The sequence below is a fragment of the Marmota marmota genome, unplaced genomic scaffold (assembly GCF_001458135.2).
Source record: "Marmota marmota marmota unplaced genomic scaffold, marMar, whole genome shotgun sequence".
Classification (NCBI taxonomy): domain Eukaryota; kingdom Metazoa; phylum Chordata; class Mammalia; order Rodentia; family Sciuridae; genus Marmota; species Marmota marmota.
Genome location: NW_025999949.1, coordinates 24,588,174 through 24,602,511, shown reverse-complemented (window position 1 = coordinate 24,602,511; position 14,338 = coordinate 24,588,174). Strand labels below are relative to the sequence as shown.

The following is a 14,338-nucleotide window of genomic DNA, read 5'->3' as shown; positions in this document are numbered from 1 at the left end:
ACTATTAAATTCCGTATTACTCTGGTAGAAGATCTGGAATTTTGGGTATGGACACTGGCTTCCTCTTCTCTGGTTCTTGAATGAAATGTGCTCGGTAACAGCAGAAAGGAGAACTTAGAGACAACAATGTTGCCCACTCCCAGGAAACACTCGAGTAATAGGCAGGTTCATGGCACCTCAAAGAGGCCTCCATCTTAATTCCCTCACATTTTTTTAAAAAATTTTAAACACAGGACAAAAGTGACTTTGCCTATGTGAATAAATGAAGGATCATAAAATGGAGAGATTATCAATGGGGGCCCAGTGTAATCAAGAGAGTCCTTAAAAAAGGGAAACAGGATGTCCAAACAAAGAGAGAATATTATACTGCTGGCTTTGATGTTGTAAAAAAGGGGCTATGAGCCAAGGAAAGCAGATAACTTCTAGAAGCTGGAGGAGGCAAGGGATTAGCTTCTTCCTCAGGGCCTCAGAAAGGATGCAGCCCTATAGCCATTTCAACTTTGGCTCGTTATGACCCATTTTGGACATAAATTTGTGTTATTTTAAGCCACTAAGCTTATGGCGATTTTTTTTTTTTTGTAGTAGCAAAAGGAAAATAACACTTTGAGTTTAAAAGTAATGTTGAAAAAAGTTTCCTCTAGCAGTGGGTGACTGGATTAGTTGGATCCAGGAGAGGTGCAGATGCATGTGCCCCCGGGGATACTGAGTAAGATAAATATACCAAGTAAGATAGGGGAAAGTGTAACAGGAACAGAGGAGATGGGTGGACAAGAGGGTAAAATATTAGCAATTATCTTCAGGAGTTACTCTGAGCAAAGAATGGGGAAAAATTAGCACAGCAACCTAGACTATAATACATACTTAGTATGTGGTTGAAAAATCATTTGTCAGTGTTGACTTTGCTGTGGGTAAGGTGATCCTTTGGAAAGTAGAGACTTCAGAGAATATATTGTTAGCCCCTCCCTGAAGATGGTTTTGTGTGTGTAAAATTGGCTTATGATAAATACAAAGGAAAGCCTTGAAGTGGGGGAAGAGTTGATGCAGGAACAGGAACGGGTAGAAGGAAGGCAAGCAGATGACAGGCAGCCTTCTCAACCTGGTCCTACCTGTTTGCAGGGGTGACTGTGCTTATAAAAGCCTCAGAGATTTTTTAGCACCAGCTGAGCATGCTGCTTCATCTCACTTCCAGCGGCCTCCCTGAGTCATTGCCCACTCTTCTGCCCTGCAGCGACTGCCTGAGATCTCTTGGAGATAAATCCCAGTGCTTACTCATCTCCATGTTGCCGGTACCCAGTATAATAGCCAGCAAACACAAAGTGCCCAATAAATTGTCATTAAGTGAATGAACAAAAGGACAGGGTTCTACTCTTCAAAGTTTTAAGGATTCATTGCAATGAGAGTATTATGGGGCAATGAGCAATCCTTTGCTCAGATTTGTGATTCAGCTGAATTGTTTCTGAAAGCGGGTCCAAACCAACTCACCAACTGATGCCAAGCCAGTAAAGGTTCTTGGTGCCTACCATGATGGATCCTGATTCAGTAGATCTGGGAAAGGCCCTGGTAGGTGTCTCCTTTACAAGTTCCTCAAGATTCTTTTTTTCAGGCAGGTACATAAATGCATACATTCCTGGTTTGTTCTTTCCCCCAGATGTGCACTTTAATGGATGCCCGGGTCATGCACAGATGATAGATCCTTAAGGTGTTAGAAACTTATAAGTGTTTCATTCATATCTTCATAGACCAAAATTGAGGCCTCATCCAAAAGGATTCAGAGGAGCCAGGCTAGAATTTTTTTTTTAGTTATACATGACAGTAGAATGTATTTTGACAAATCATATATACTTCATACATGGAGTATAACTTCACGTTCTTGTTATTGTACAAGATATGGCATTCCAATGGTTATGTAGTCATATACAAACATAGGAAAGCTATGTCCAATTCTACTGTCTTTCCCATTACAGAGATATTGTGGTCTGAGATGATCAGAGAATGATTCATTGAGAAGTTGGAATCTAAATTAACCTTCGGGCATAGGCAAGATTGGATAAATGGAGGGAAGAAGAACAAGTACAACAAAAACACAGAGTTGGAGACCTTGTAAGAAGCAGTATTAGCATCATTTGGTTTTTCCACTCAAAATACCATTCATGATCTGTATCACTGATTTCTGCATCTCAAATTACTTAAGTGTGTTAAACAATCATCATCATCTATTATCTCCCAGTTTCTGAGGGTCAAGTATTTGGAAGCATTATGTCTGGACTTTCCAGACTTGGGATTTTTATGAGATAGTAGTCAGATGGTGACAGGTGCTATGGTCATGACCCAAGAATTTTGGTCAAGTGCCTAGACTGAGAACACTCAGAAAATGGGGGCTGAAACATCTGGGACTCCCTGGACACCTTTCTCTGTCTCTGTGCTATCACTCCATATGGTCTCCATAGCATGGTGGATCCAGAGTCTTTGGGCTTTTACATGGCGGCTTATTCTCTAAAGACACATGCTCTGAAGCAGTGCACTGGTCGGAAGAGACAGGCGATAAAAGGAGAAGCTAAATTGTGGCACACAAGTAGACTCCAAAGGTGTTTAAATGGACGGATGAATAGATGGGCAAGGGAACAGTGATCTTTGGAAGTGTCTAATTTAACTTTAGCCATATACGAAGAGATTATTCAAGGTTATTTTATGGTAAAAGTTATGGATTTTTCCTACAGAAGGATCACCATAAAAGATATGTTTCAAAAGATATGATTTAGCATGCTCTGTCAGAAGGAAATTAAAAAGTTCTTCAATTCTTTCCAGTTTTCAATTATCTCTGAAGGTCAGGGATCTGATAGATTAAAGAATTCGTTTCGTAGAGTGAATACAGTTTTAGAATCCAAATCAAGATCCATGCTCACCACAACATGCTTGCCATGCAGGTCTTTAATCCTTTTCCTGATCTAGCTTTTTAATTTCGCCAACTTCCTCTCTTATCTCTTCCTTGAGCTTCACAGTCCAACTTTCTGGATTGCTTGCTTTTCTCCAGAAGGCTGAAACTGTTCCATGACTCTTTGCCTCTGTTCTTGGTGATCCCTCTGCTCGAAGTGCTGCCCTGTCCTGCCTTGGCCTCAGCAGCTGCCCCTCCCTGCCTCTGGCTCTAGTACAGGTGCTGCTCCTTGGAATCCTTGGATGCCCGCTTCTGAGGAGCCCACATGCTGAGTTCCTGCATATCTCTCTGTCATTTCTCAGGTCTTACTATTTTCACTGCTAGACTAAGAGCTCCTTAAGAATAGGTCTAGGTCTTAATTATCTCTGCAATGTCCTCAACAAGTACAATTCCTGGCATATAACAATCTATCAGTCAATACTTACTGTGTGTAAGTGAATAAATGCACGTGCCAATGCAGGGAGAAATGTATTATTTCAAACTGTGAATTACCCATTTGTAAAACCCTTTAATTGAACAGTGATGCAGTGGGTTTCAGAAGCATTGGTCAGACTATCTTTTCATGATCAGTACAATGCCAAGATTGAAAAATAAATAGTAGGAAAAAAATTATAGTTTCTGGGCGATAGAAAAGGCTTTTGTCTTTTGAGTCTTTTTTCTCTTTCTTATTGAGAATCCTGTGGAAAAATGAAAGCAAGCTCAGGAAGATTGAATATTTTTCTTTTTATATCAAATACATAGCCCCTTCCAAGTTTTGGCTACTAGGATGATGTCTATCTTTTTCTACTGCAGAAACACTTGCAGAAGTGGAATTCACTCTGGTGGGATGTGAATAATCTCATTTCACTTTACTTCCCCACTGGGATGGGGCCACACACTGATGTAGGCTATGATTCTTCCCTACAGCCAGGGAGGGGCGGAAATGGAACGTGAACCTCTGGGCCACACTCATCTTAGTCTCGTGCTGGTCACTGCCATTTATTTGCTAGTGATTTTATTCTATTTTCCCAAGCCTCAGTTTCTTCTTCTCTGATTTGAGAATTACTGCCTCATCACACTCGGCTCAAGAAACGGAAACCACACTAAAGGTAGAGATGACCTTAACACACACACAGCCTGAATTCTCACAGATGTCAAGCACTTCTTCCCTCCTCTCACATGACCATCCTCAGAAAAGACTGTTCTAGCCACCCATGACAAAGAGGTTGTTTCTGGTTGAACTTTTCTGCTTAGTAAGGATGGGGTAGGGCTCCAGGTATCTTGTGTATATCTTTCTGGCTGGCATGTCAGGCACACCCATCCACAAGGCTTTGTTTCTTTAACCTCAAGTTATGTAATGTGTAGGTGTAGGGCCCTGGATTCATTTCCACCAGGACCTGTTTCAAAATCGCTGCCGGTTGCTCTAGGGCTCTGAGTGTATGTGTAAGACAGAGAGGCCCATACATGTTCCCCGCTTGAAGCACCAGACCTGAATTAGGTCATTCAACCATTGCATTTTTCAGCATTTCACAAGTCACTGCTATGGCAGCAGGTTAGGGCCACGGAGAATAAAGCAAGAGCAGGTAGTTGCTTAACCTTGCTTTTTCTGTTGGCATGAGAAACATGCTGGCAGGGAAGTGGTGACTCACTCCCTTTGCTGGAATACAACAGAGAGCTCCTAATGACTTTATTTCAAAGGCTACTTTCCCCCACCTTCAGATAATTCCTCTACAACTGAATTTAATCTCTGGAAGTTTAGAACATGTTAGGAAGGGTATAGACCTGTTCTGATCTCTAGGGTACCCTTGGGAAACACACAGGGAATACATAAGTGGTATCCAAGGAACCCTCCCAGAATCTGTGGGAAGTAAAAACAATACTTGATGATTCAAAGATTGGTGGTTGTGCCCAATGATAGTTATTACCTACTATGTGCCAGGCCCTTTATTGACATTTTCTCTAATCCTCATTCAACCAGCTTATATTGCAACTGATTCTCAGGAAGGTTCAATAATTTCTCCAAGGTATCAATGCTAATCAGCAGAGAGTTGAGATTCAAATCCAGACACGTTCAGTGTCAAAGTCAGGTGCCTTCCACTATGTCAGGCTGCCTTCCCAGGGTGGAAATGGAATGTCTGACCTGCTATATCATGCATCTCCCTAGAACTGCCACTAGGTAAGGACTTACTGGGACTGTCAGTCATAGTGCCAACCCCTCCTCTCTCTACTACTAGTGGACTGTGTTCTAGCATTCTGGCTCCAGTAAAGTCACACTTGCACTGCAGGAAGCTGAAATAGCATCCATTTAAAACAGTTTCTCTGAGATTCTTTTTCTTCAGTTATTCTTGCTGAGGTCTACTGGTTTCTGTCTTAATTACCCAGATGTAAACTTCAAATACATTATATCTTTCTCCTTTTCCTTTCTTTTTATCATCATCTCCTCCTCCTTTTCTACTTAGGTCAGTTTGGGACAGTTCCTGGATAACGTATACACTATGTGGCACTCAAATAACATCTTGGTTGAATGAATGCAGCAGCAGTACATCCTCAGATTTTTTTTTTTTTGTACTAGGGATTGAACCCAGGGGTGCTTGACCACTGAGCCTCACCCCCAGGTCTTTTAATTTAATTGAATTTTTAAAATTTTGAGACAGGATTTCACTAAATTGCTGATAGCCTTGCTAAATTGCTAAGGCTGGCTTTGATTCCTGAGCCACTGAGATTACAGGCATGAGCCACACCACCCAGCCTAGAAAGAGAAGTTTTTAAATATTAGCAAGCACCAGCATTGCCTAGAGGGTTTTAAGACACTAATAGCTGATCCCAATCCCTAGTTTCTGATTTGGTAGATCTGAAGGCATGTCTTATAATTTAAATTTCTAAAATGTTCCTGGATAATGCTAACACTGCTAGTCCAGGGTCACACATTTGGGACACAAAATTAAATTCAAACAGGTCTTCTCTGAATGGAATAGTAAACTGAAGAAATTGTTAGGTGTGGTTACGCCTTCCATGACAGAAGTATGTGTATTCAGAGTTTAACGTCTAAAGTTATAATTGCTCTGCTCCTAAACTTACATATTGCTAGTAATTTGTATATTCTGTCTTTTTGTAGAGACATTTGCCTTTTACAAAGAAGACACTTTTAATTTTATAGAATTCCAGGCTATCAGTCATGTGAAGGTCAGCTTATTAATTACTTCTCTCATGAATCATGCCACTATTGCATATAGAAAATTATTGCCCTAAGCAAGGTCATCTTGGTTTTTCCTGTGTTATCTTCTAGGATATTACAGTTTTGCTTTTTACACTTAGGTCTCTGATTGTATGTGTAAGACAGAGAGTAACATAAATTGAGTTAATTTATGTGAAGATTGTACAACTTATCTAGATTCTGTTTTTTTTTTTTTTAATTGTTGTTGTTGTTTGTTTGTTTTAGAGGTGGAGGGATGTGGATGTCCAGTTGTTCCAGCACCATTTGTTTAAAAAAAAAAATCTTTGCTTCATTGTATTGCTCCTTTGTCAAAGATCATTTGGATATGTTTATGTGGCTCTATTTGGGAGCTCTCTGCTCTGTTTTTTTTCCTCCTATTTGACAAATCTTTTGCCATGATCACTTTGTCTTGATTACTGTGACTCTATAGCAGTCTTAAAACTGAACGGCATTAGTCTCCTGACTCTCCTCTTATTCAATGCTGAGTTGGCTATTTTTAGACCTTTTGTATGTGTCTCCATTCAAGGTTTAGAATAAATTCATTCGTATTAACAAAACTAATTGCTGAAATTTTGATTGGAATAGCATTAACTCTTTAGATTTATCTAAAGGTCAAATTGGGAAGAAACAGCATCTTGATAATATGGAGTCTTCTTATCCATGAAGATGAAAAACCTCTCTATTTTTTCAGTTCTTTGATATCTTTTATCAGAGTTTTGTAGTGTTTCTCATGTAGATCTTACGCCTATTGGTTAAATTTATAGATACTTCATTTATCGTGTTGCCAATTAAATAAATAGCAATCTGCTTTTAACTTCAAATTATTCCATTCATTACTGGTGTATAGGAAAGCTAGTGCCCCTGGAATATTAACCTCCTATGCCATACCCTCACTGTCCTTGCTTGTCACTTCCAGAAGCTATTTTGCCAACTTTTTTGGATGTCACATGCATGATCATGGTACGGCTTTGAAAAAATGGAGCAAATTTTAATAAAATAGTCTTTAATACTAAAAGTAAAATCATGCATTATATTGCTATAGCAATATTAATGATAATAATGTGGATATTACCTGAAGTGGATTATAACTTGTGATATACTTTATGGTTTCCACATAGAAACTAAAATAGATCTGTCAATAATAGATAATCTCAAAGTAGAAGAGGGGCTATTAGGGACTGAGAAAGGATTGGGGTGGGGGAAGGAGGATGAGCAAGATCAATGCACAATATATGCATGTGTGGAAATGTTATCCTGGAACACACAAATTTGTCCACGAAATACACTTTAATTAAAAAGAAAAGCATGTTTTTTAAAAAACATTCTATCCCATTCTCTATCTCCTGACTTTGTTTACCTCCAATTACACATACATTAGATCATTTCATAGGGATCCATAGCTTCCTGAGAATCTAACATTTTATTTTCAATCTTTTCAATTTGTTTTCTTTTCTTCAGATTTTATAAATTCTATTTATCTAGCTTTATCCTATTTTTCCCTGTCTTTTTTCTTCATTATGTGTATAAACTTATGCAGTAAAGTTATTTCAATACCTCTGTTCAGTTCTTTCCTCTTTGTACATGTTGCTTTGTGTCTGCCTCACACAAACATGGCATGGATATCACTAATATTTGGGGTTTTCTCTTTTTGGCTGGGTTATTTCCAAAAATTCTTTATGCAATCACTTTTCAATTGTTTTTATTTCCCTGAATTATGTCACCTTGTTATAAACACTGAATATTTTCTAATTAGAGTACTGGCTACCCTAAGTAGCATTGATTCAGTCTTCCATCAGACTAAAAGCTGAGAACAATGGCTAACTCATCCCATGACATTCTTTTGTCCAACTTTTATACTTCCTGTACAGAATATGCTTGTTTTTATTCATTTTACATTGATTTTAGGTCATTCTTACATTTCTATTCAGTGCATACTTGTATTCAGCAAGGATTTGGGTCCAGAAGGATTATACCAAAAGTATAAGTTTTTACTAGGCATTTTCTTTTATTTTTAACTTTGAAAAAATAAAGATTATTATCCCAAGTGTTACCAAACTCATTTGGAAATTATAGGCCATGAAATCCAAAGGACTGGATATAAACCACTCATAAAAGCCAACTTCTCATTCATTTGATAATTTTTCCTATAGTGCTCTCTTGCTAAGGTACATATAAGACACACACACATGCGCACACACACACACACACACACAAAAGAAATAAAGGTAAACTCTGCACTCTCAGGGAACATGCTGTGAATAAAAAGGACAAGGTAAATCAATAATAACTTAAGTAGGACAGGTCTTCCAAGACAAAGATATGAGGACGGATTATTTGAGAAATCTGTTGCTGTAACACTATAGAAGTTCTCTTTAATAATTAAAAATTTGTTGCTGAGATTTAAAAATCTATAGTAAACATATAAAAAAACAATTACTTCCATTTATTTCATTCTTCATTGTGCTTCTCCACATAAGCCTCAATCTAGTGTTTCAGTAACTAACTAATCACTCCTATTGCTTGATTTCACTAACCAAATTCAGAGATATCAAATAGTGGTAATTGATAAACATATTCAAAATTATGTGGTTTTGGACAATAAGCATGTCTCAAGACGCTTTTTTCAAGAGAGCTGAAAAAAATGTCTCTCCATCAACTTTAATTTGCATTCACAGTTGCCAAACATCCTATTTCCTAGAGCAAAGTTCACAACTATCTCTATTACTTGTCAGTGGCTTTCCATAGCATTCTTGATGCATGAGTTTCCCAATAGTAGATGCAAATGCACCGTGATTTTGAGAATGATCTGAATTCTGAAGGAACATCCCTGTCAACAACAATGACTAATCAAATCTACAAAAATAAATACCAACTACTCCAGACTGCATCTTAAAAAAGTGAAGGTCATAAAAGCAGGATGCCTCTGGCAAAGGTAATGTTTCATATCTGGAAGGAATTATGTTCCCTGAGTTGAGTGTAACATATTAAAAGGTATTTGAAGTCATTTTCATTAAGCAATAGGACTGACCAACCCAAGGTCTTTTTATTGTGTTTGTGTATTTTTTATATCTATCTTGTCAATCAAGAAATTGTGGTTAATGTGAGTTAAAAAGCTCACATTAATACATTGAATCACACATTCTATTCCAATGAATTTATGCTAAGGAAAGTACTCTATAGCAAAGACACAATAAGGGCATGAAATAATTATTATAACATTATGTATTATGGTAATGTAGACACAAGCTGAAGTTCCTAAGTGGCTTACAAATTGTGGTATTCTGTGTGGTTTAGGAATAATAATCATGGGGAACCATGGAGATCACCACAAATATTTCTTTGCTGTCCTTGATGATACCTACCATGGAGCCTAGGATGGCCCTGGGGGAACACCAATGATACAGGCACAGAGAAGATTGTATCCAGGGGTATTTAAGTCAGCTACATGGTGGAGGGGATACACCTCAGTTTCCCTTTGAGTCTGCTGTCTCCCCTGACAAGCTGAAGAAGGTCAGAAAAACCAAACAGGTGGGCATGCTTACATTCGTGAATTGAGCCTTGGAAAGTCATAATCATGGGTGGTGGAGTGCATATGATAGCCATGCCCCCTCCACCAAGGAGTTGGTTACCTTACCTTAAGAATATGATTCTCTTGGCTGCCTGAGATGCAGATGCCCAGCAGAGCTGAGCATCAGTTCAGCAGTAGGGGCATGTTGATCTAAATCTCTCTGGAGTAGACTTCACGTAACAAAGTTCTGATCAGAGCTAGACACCAGCTGCTAGAACTTTCCATTTAGAACTTTAATTCAGCCTCACACTGGGAATTTGTCTAATTGTCTGGAGAACACTTCAGTAGATGGTACTTACCCTTACATTCTATATTGCATTGGTGAATGGAGAAGCTGAGAGTCATTTCAACCAGATTCAGCCTCAGCTCACTCCAGCTGGCAGCAGAATAAAGAAGGGTTTGATAACTCTCGACCCTTGCTCTTTCTACAGGTTGCATAGCCTAAGAGAAAACATAAAAAATTGCAGATTGACATAAGTAGTAAATACCCATTCTTGTCCACAGTTTCAACCACCTCAGTGGAGACAATTATTTCATTTTTCCCCCTTAGCTTTATGAAAGTAAAGTTGAAGTACAATAAAATGCACATATTTGAAGTATGCAGTTTGGTCAGTTTTGACATGTATGTAACCGGTACAATCAATATAAAAAGTATTTCCATTATGCTTCTTTTAAAATTTTAAATCATGCAGGCTGTGTTTCCTGATGGTTTTTAACGTTAGAAATCAATCACCTTAAGATATATAGAACCCCACCCCCACATCTCAACTACTTCAAAATTAAATGGCACACTTACAACTATCTCACAGGTCAAAGAAGAAAGCACAAGAAAAGTAAGTAAACAGTACTTTTAACTAATTGATAATAAAAGTTTAAAATATCAGAATCTCTGGGATAAAACAGTACTCAGATGAACGTTTATAGTTTAAAGTACTTGTTAACAGAAAGAAGCTAGATAAACAATCAAATTATTTTCAAATTAGGTAGTCGGAAGGAAAAAGTAAGAGTAGGAGCAGAAATATGTGAAATAGAAAATAATGTAGCGAAAAGGTGATAAAAATCAAACAATCTAATCAAGAAGAAAGCAAGAACACAAAAATTAATATTAATGGAAAGGGAACTATCAGATGCTGAAAATATATTAAAGCAATATTACAATCGTATGCCAACGTATGTGATAGCTTACATAACATACTCTATATTAGAGAAGTAACCATGTGCTACTGAGAAGAAAGTGTATTCAGTCATTGATTGATGAAATACTCTATATATGTGTGTTAGGTCTAAATTATCCATTGTGCTTTTTTAGTTCTATACTTTCTTTATTTAGTTTGTGTTTGTAGGATCTTTCTAGTGGTGACAGAGCCATGTTAAATTTACTCAGTTTTTCTGTGTTGTGGTCAATTTGATTCTTGAAATTGAGGTGAATTTTTTGTTTGTTTGTTTTGATGTACAGAGATACTCCATTGTTTGGGGCACAAATATTTATGATTGTTATGTTTCGTTGATATATAGTTCCATAAGTAGTATAAAATGGCCTTCTTTGTTCTTTCTGATTAACTTTGGCTTGAAGCCCACTTTATTTGATACGAGGATAGAAAACCCTGCTTATTTATGAGATCTATATGGATGATATGTTTTTTCCTGATCTTTTAACCTTCAGTCTGCAGATGTCTTTGCCTCTGAAGGGAGTCTCTTGAAGACTACATATTGTTTGGTCTTGTTTTTTAATCCAATATGCCAGTCTATGGCATTTGATTGATGAGTTTAGGCCATTTACATTCAATATTATTACTGAGAAATTGTTTTTATTTCCTGTCATTTTGCTTTATTTCTGATTTTTACTTTGAATTATTTTCTCCTTTGACTATTCTTCTAGTGTAGTTCCTCCCTATCTTGTTTTCAAGATTATATATTTTGTATTCATTTCCTGAAACTCTGTCTTCCAAGTGATCTAGTTTGTTGGTGATGTTTTCCATTAAATTCTTAATTTGGTTTATTGATTCCTTCATTTTGAGGATTTTTGCTATATTTTTTTTCAGAATCTCTCTTTCTTGAAATAATCTTTTAATCTTTTTAAAAAATAAAAATCAGTATTTATTTTACTGCTGTATATTAATTGCTGCCTATATCACTGTTATTTATTTATTCATTTTTGTGAAGTGCCAGGTATTTAGTGTGACTCTGGAAGTTTGCAGAATAGATGGTCTCTGATTCTGAGCTACACTTGAAACCCAGGTAAGAGATAAAATATGTTACTCTTCACATTATCATTAGATACCACTTAAACTTTAGATACCACTTAGGTTACAGTTCTCAAAATCATACTTTAACATAAATAATAGCAGAAGCAAAATCCCCAAGCCAAAAACTAGGTCCCAAGTAGAAATAGGCTGTAGCTGAAGACCCACACATGGGCATCAGCTCTTACAGAAACACAGGGAGAAATAACACAAAGACTGTGAACACCACACCTAGGAGAAGCCTCAACAAAGGTCACTCCCATGCCATCTCAGAACATGCAGATTTGTGAAGAGTAGCAGAGCAATCACAGAGGCTATCTCCCATATGCCCTGCTATCTATAACACAATTGCCTGGTCTACTAGAAAGATCTCACTCATACGAGACATACATTCAAAGTGGGATCTTCAAACTCCGACATAATACACACTGTGTCCAAGTGCATTGGTCATCACTGAAGAAAAAGTTAGTCAGCTTTCCATCACTGTGACTAAAATACCTAAAAAGAACAACTTAGAAGAGGAAAACTTTACTTTAGATTCATGATATCAGAGATCTCAGTTCATGGTCAGTAAACTCCATCACTTTGGGTCTGAGGTAAAACACAACATAATGGAAGGAGGTCCTGACAGAGGAAAGCTGTTCAACTCATGACAGATGGGAAATAGAGAGATTGAGGGGACAAAATACAAACACCAAAGACATGCCTCCAGTTCCCTGCTTCCTCCAGCTATATCCTACATGCCTACAGTAACCCCTCAGTTCAGTGGTCCCCACAATTATTAATTCATCAACTGACTTATTTCACTTATTAGGTTAGAGTTCTCAAAGTCATTTCACCTCTGAATATTTAAGCATTGTGTCACACATGAGTATTTTGGGGGGACACCTCATATTCAAATTAAAACAACCTACATGGAAATATATTCAACAATTCACATCAATTGATATCCAAGAACACATCATCTTCAGAAGTTTGTGCTTTAAAAATTCTTTACATAAAACTAGAAGGGAAATCCAACAAAATATTTTGGCAAATTTCAACATATAAATACAATAGAAACGGAAAAAAACAAGGTAACATGACACCTCCTAAGACTCATTATTTGCCAGCAATTGACTCCAAATATATTAAAGTGGATTAACTACCCAATAAATAATTTTTAAAAGATCAATTATTTAAAGAGAACACAAAAGAGCATCCATACACATTAGGGAAGACAGTATAGGATAATATGAGAAATTTAATAAAAATATAGAAATATTGAAACAGAAATCCTGGAAATAAAATGCATAATATATCAAGTTGAAAATCACACTAATAGAGTAAGTTCGAGTAGAATACTAAATTTCAGAGCTTGAAGAAAAAGTGGATGAACTTGTACATTCAGATAGTATTAAAGAAAAAAAAAAACAAATTAGAATATCTAAGAACCCTGGGACGACATTAGGAGACCTAAATTCAGGCTCATAGGTACTGAGGGAAGAGCAGATACAGACTAATGATGCTGGTAACCTTCTCAATGAAATAGTGACAACTAATTTTCTGAACCTTGAGAATGAGATGGACTTCCAAACACTCCAATCATTTAGGGAAAAAACTCTCCATGACACATTTTAGGTAAGATGCCCCCAATCCAGAACAATTTAAAAAATTTAAAAACTACAAGAGAAAAATGCTAGATCCAATCATATTAACAGAAGATTCATCAGTAGAAATCCCAAAGTTCATGAGAACTTTGATTGTATTTGAAGTTCTGTGAGAAAATAACTTTCAATCTAGATTCCTGTATCAAACAAAGCTATCTTTCAGAATCAAAGCAGTAATAAGAAATTTCCAAGATAAACATAAACTAAAGGAATTCATGACTATTAATTCAGCATTGCAGAAGATACTTACAGGAATCCCATACACATAAGAAGATTTAACAACAACCATAAAAACAAAAAAGACAGTGAAGAAGGAAAGAATAAATCTTACTAGAAGATCATATAAGCAAATGAGAATTAGAATTGAACCAAATATTAAAAACATATTAGAAAATGACAATATGTGATACATACCTATGGATAATAATACTGAATGTAAATGATCTCAATTCTCCATTGAATGCATAGACTAGCAAGTTTGATTTTAAAAAAAATAAGACTCTATATTGCCTGCCAGATAAACACCTCATTGGCAAAGACTCCACAGACTGAAAGTGAAAGGGTGTCAGATGATATTTACTGCAAATGGAGACCAAAAGAAGCAGAAATGATTACTCTGATGCCCAACAAAGCAGACTTCAAGACAAAATTAGTCATCAGAAGAGATGAAGTAAGTTACAACATACTGGTAAAGGTAACCATCCAACAATTGGATATAATGATGCAAATATTTATGCCTTTAACTTCAATGAC

General features: G+C 36.8%; 1 long non-coding RNA gene across 1 annotated transcript in view; it reads left to right on the top strand.

The window, feature by feature from the left end:
* Positions 1-12,048, top strand: part of LOC125616552 — an 89,447-nt gene extending 77,399 nt beyond the window's left edge. The window contains exon 3 of the long non-coding RNA XR_007347208.1: positions 11,857-12,048. This is a non-coding gene — a long non-coding RNA (uncharacterized LOC125616552). The remainder of the gene's footprint in view (positions 1-11,856) is intronic.
* The last annotated feature ends 2,290 nt before the right edge of the window (positions 12,049-14,338 follow it).